This window comes from Carassius carassius, chromosome 23 (genome assembly GCF_963082965.1).
Source record: "Carassius carassius chromosome 23, fCarCar2.1, whole genome shotgun sequence".
NCBI classification, from domain to species: domain Eukaryota; kingdom Metazoa; phylum Chordata; class Actinopteri; order Cypriniformes; family Cyprinidae; genus Carassius; species Carassius carassius.
This window is the reverse complement of record NC_081777.1, coordinates 13,785,053-13,790,506: the sequence shown is the minus strand read 5'-3', so window position 1 is coordinate 13,790,506 and position 5,454 is coordinate 13,785,053. Positions and strand designations below refer to the sequence as shown.

At 35.8% G+C, this 5,454-nt stretch overlaps 1 pseudogene; it reads right to left on the bottom strand.

The window, feature by feature from the left end:
• Window positions 1-664: 664 nt before the first annotated feature.
• LOC132101128 (extracellular calcium-sensing receptor-like) lies at window positions 665-2,773 on the bottom strand (annotated as a pseudogene).
• Window positions 2,774-5,454: the final 2,681 nt, after the last annotated feature.

Below are 5,454 nucleotides of genomic sequence, written 5' to 3'. Positions count from 1 at the left end.
ATTTATTTATTTATTTATTTATTTATTTTAGAATTATTATTATTATTTAATGGCCTTTTTATTTAGGTCTTCCATAGGAAGGAAGGCATGCAAGATGTTTATATTTGGTATACATTTAATTAGTTAAGTTCTGTGTAGTAAGAGTTCAGAGCATTTCTGAGTTACAGTACAATAATTGAGAAGCTGACATGACATTATTTTGGCAGTTACACAGTTGCAGTGGCAATGTCATTCCAAAAAAAAAAAAAAAACATTCTCATATCCACTCATAAAGGTCTTATAATGAATTAAAAGACTTACATTGTGTGAAACAGATGAGAGAGAGGATGATGAAATTTGTCTTACTTTATTTCCACTAAAGGGAGATCTGTTGCATTTACTTGGATGACTGAAAATTGTTCAGGTCTTCACTGAGCCCTTTGATGTCTGATGTGACCCTAGTAGTTTATCATTGCTATTATTATTTATTAAGCTGTTATGTGATATATATATATATATATATATAAATCTCTAAATATCTATATCTTTTTTTTTTCTATGTGTGTTTGCACCTGGCCTAGTAGGACAACATAACATTTTGGAATGAAAATACAGATCAGTTGAAGTTAACTTGAAGTTAAAATGGAAAATATCTCCACTACTACTGTAAACTTCCAAGGCTTGCTTAGGTAAGCTGGGATAAAGGCAATCCAGACAGCACAGAATATGAGCATGCTGAATGTGATTTTTGCTTCATTAAAGTGAATTTGGCTTCATTAAAGTTATCAGTCAATTTCCGGGATAGAAAACCCAGAAAGAAGCACAAGACAGCCAATAGGCCAATAGAACCCAGTACAGCCTAGAAACTGAAGGCTGAATCTAATCTGCATTCTAGGATTTTTTTTTCTTTTTTCCTTTTTTTCCGTTATAAGCTCATGTTTATTTATGGTGAAGGTGGGGAGATTGTTAACCGAAGGAAACAGATGAGGACCTGTACAAGAGTAAAGCCAGCAACACTGATTCTCTGTTTAAAGGGATAGTTCACCCAAAAATTAAAAATTATGACATCATTTTCATTTTTCGGTGAACTAACCCTTTAAGAGGCCCAAACCATTTCATGACATTTATTCCAGAAAATGTAGATTTGAAAGCCATTAACACCACTATTGTTTCCCCGTAAACACAAGAGATACAGAGGACAAAAGTGATCCCAAACACTGTGTGACGCAACATACAGGACCACTCAGTGGGCCGACTGAAGAAAGTAAACAGAGGAAACACAGAGTCAATGAGATGAGCAGCAGAAAGCTCAGCTCTGAGTTGTTGGCTTTTTACTAATGCTGTGTCTTTGTAGTGAAAAAAATACTACAAATAAGAACATAGTTAGAAATGCCCCAATTAAGTAACCCAAACATCATCAAAATGATACCCATGATTTTGGTGAATGACAGGAATTCCACTGTCTTAATGACACACTCATCACCTCTGCTATTGGACCAGAATCCAAAAGGGCTCTTTACACAGTCAGATGAGTCTGGTATGGGTGAAAAATGGAACTGCAATAGTAATGAGACTGTTATTTAAACTAAGCCTCTACTAGCCGGTCATATACTACTAACTGATCATTTACTACTCCTTTAAAAATAGACTTAAGTGTTTTAAATGTGTTTTTAGGACAGCAACATTTTTTTTTTTACGTTTTTTTTTTTTGTAATATGTTTCCATCTGATCCTCTTTAGATGAACTGCAAGTGTTAAAAGAGTAATTAAACAAGCATTACTTGTTGTGTTACTTATCTCTCCTGGAGGGCAGTCAAAACAGCAGATGGGCCTCCTTTCTGCACCACTTTCCTAGTGCCTAGGGGACAGCTCTCACTGCACACAGACACAGGCACAGCCACCTGCCACACACCAGGGGAAATCTACTTGAACAACAGTAGAAAAATAATATGCTGTATGACATGTTTGCACATGTTTACACGTTTGTCTGTGCAGTTATGATGCATCGCTGCATCACATGTGTACTTGGGTATTTTGTTTTGATTGGTGAGTTCATTTGAAAAGAGACTCTTATCCTTAGGCCTCCTACCCAGATGATGTTGATATTGTTCATAGTAAACTGTTGCCCACGATGCTGAGTTGCATCATAGTAGCCAATTGTGATTACTTCCATTGTGCCTTTTGTGACCTTTTGTAAGTTTACCTGTTCATATCTCACAGGGGAGTCACCTTTGGTATCGAAGAACTGTGTCTCTCCCCCATTCATGAAATTCACAGTCTACAGATAATGTAAAATCTTAAATAGCAAAAAAATTGTGTTGCATTTGGGCACTGAATTATTTTATATATATATATATATATATTTATTTTTTTCAAAATTCAGGGATTGACATCTTGTAGTCCAGGTATTTGAGCATTGCGAACAGTGAATTCTATAGATCCACTTAGCAATGTGTGGCCTACAAAAGAGTCATCTGTAATCCAGGCATCACTTCTGATCCACTGCAGTCCTGTAATATTTTGCCTGTATAGCTCATCCACCAGTATCTTAATCTCATTGTGTGACAAAGCCATCATATGTTAGATGTGGAGGTTCTGATAACCTGATAACCTTATTTGTTAAATTACGTTTTTGATCCTGTGCTTTCTAAAGTATTCAATACAGACTCCCCCCAGACAGAAACATCTGGCCTGCATGGATTTCACACGGGCCAGATGTGGCCCGGATCTGGGCCAACACTATGTTGCTGTTTGGGCCTCCTCATGTGCAGCCTTAATGAATGTGGCAATGCCATTTTTACCATAATCATTTTCATTGCTTAAGGTTTCCAACCATGTCCAACATAAATGTTTCACCAGCTGGGCCAGGGCTATGCTTTGATAATAATCACTTTAAATAGTTCTGAAGAAAAGAAGGAAAATCTTTTCTGTTGCTTAGGCAAGTACAGGTAGCAATTACTAATCTGTGTGAACACAAATAGGAAATGTGACAACAGCATGAAAGAGACTAACAGAAATTCATTTTTTTTTTTTGTACTTGGTTAAACTTCATTTATACCAGCATATTAATAAATAAACTTGATGCATAAGCAGAAAATATAATTGGCTTACATCTGACATTGGCCAGTTCATCTAGGCAACCCAATGGTTGGAGTGGATCCCGAATTACCTATTTTAGCCTATACAGTATCAGGCTTGGTGCAGTTTAATTAATCAAAGATGACATCTTGTCCTTTGGAAAGTGAAAGTGGAGACTGAAGAATATTAGAGAATTGAAGATTTAATACCCCAGTGCTAGTTAGGGAGAATATATGGGTTCCCCTTCAGGAACTCGACCTGCGTCAAACGCTAGTGGAATGCCTTCAGCATGACCATGCTCTGAATCACACAGATCAGTCCAATAGATGGGCAAGATGTCATGGACGAGAGACGTAATGACCAGGAAGCTATAAAAGCATGTGCGGTGGAACCGGCATCAACTTACTGTCATTCAGCAAAGCCCTCTGTGTTTTGTCAGTGACTCTATATCTGTTTTTAAGTCTTATTTGGTGTTGTTTGTCCCAATAAGCTCCTCAAAAAGTAAAATAAGCTGTTCCCGGGTGACTGTAGAATCCGGGTTCTACAGTCATTACTTTAAAGTTACAAACAAGGATGGGAGGTTGTGTCAGATGACTGGTTTGTCATGATCAATCTAAATGATGCATACTTCCATGTCTCTATCCTTCCCAGTCACAGGAAGTTCCTAAGATTTGCTTTTGGGGGCAAAGCTTATCAATGTCGGGTTCTTCATTTCTGTCTTGCACTCTCACCCCGCACTTTTACAAAAATGTACATACTCATTTATATATATATATATATATATATATATATATATATATATATATATATTGACAATTTGTTGATTTTAGCTCAATCGGAGCAGATGACAATTCGACATCGAGATGTCATTCTTGCTCACATTATATAATTGGGGTTAAGTCTAAATGCAAGAAAAGTGTGCTTTCTCCAGCACAGAGAACCACTTATCTGTGCATGGTGTTGAAATTCGACCACGATGCAGGAATGTCTGTCCCCTGCTTGGATCGAGTCAATCTTTACTGCAGTCAAGAGAGTGAGAGAAGGCCAGTTATTCACTGTCAAACATTTTTTAGAGATTGTGTTAGTGTTTTTAATAATGCCATTTATTTTTTGACAATACAGCACATAGCACTAGTCAATTAAATGAATGTAACATGGCAAAAATGAATGCACTTTTGGAAGTTGAATGTAAGGGAGGTGCCATTTTGGAATGTGATCTAATGTGATGGTGTTCATGTTCTTATTCATGTTGAAATTGTAATTTTATTTCTGTCATTAATTTATAGCATTAACAAGATGACCAGTTAATTAATTTTGGAAGTGATGACTGATGAATGTTTTTTTAGTCCAGTGCGTGCATATAAGATTAGTACTGACCAAGTTCAAAACCTGCCATATGTGGATTAACTTATTATGTTGTGTATTTTCATCCGTTTCAATATGAAAACTAACTTTCGTATTGATTCAATGGATTTATTGCATTTTGAGAAAGAAAGAAAGAAAGAAAGTATCATGGATTTATTGCATTTTGGGGGAAAATATATACTGTATAAGTAGACGCTTTTATCCAAAGCAACTTACAGATAAGGACAATGGAAGCAATCGAATTCAACAAAACAGCAATGATATGCAAGTGCTATAACTAGTCTCAGTAAGCATAATGCAGTACACGTAGCAAGATATATATATATATATATATATATGAAGAAAATCTATTGAATAGAAAAACAATAGAACAAGCTAGTGTTAGGTCTGTGTATATTTTGGTAATTTGATTTTCTATTTAAAAATAAATAAAGATAAATGAGAAAAGGTTTGATTTTCGTTTTTTCGTTTTGTTTAAGAAACGGAAAACGAAAATTTTGCTGGATTTTTCGTATTTTTGTTTGTGGGTAAAAAATGAGATTATGCTTTAATATTTGTTTGAATGTGTGGGCGGCGCTGAAACGCCCCTTTCATCCTTCTGTACTGCACCAACAAGCGGCAACGAGAGCTCAGTTCATCTTCAACAGGAGAGAAGCGGCAGACAGCAGAGTTTATTAATCCTGCCGATTCTTTGCTAGTGGTGCTTGCAAGCTTTTATATATATATATATATATATATATATATATATATATACATTATTTTTTTGACCAAACAGAAATTAATTTATTCAATGACATTTGAATTTTACTGTAGGCCTATATGATCTACAATGACATGAAATATGCGGATTTTTAGCCAACTAAATTTATTCTATGCCTATTTAAGAAAAACCTCACAGGTAGCCTAACATGTTTTCATTTGCTATTACAAACAACAGCAACTGAAGCTTTATCTTGTAGAGTGTAGTCTGCACTTCTCCGATCGGAGGATCCCGATCCACACCTTCCATCCCGATAACAGGGGTAAGAGCTTC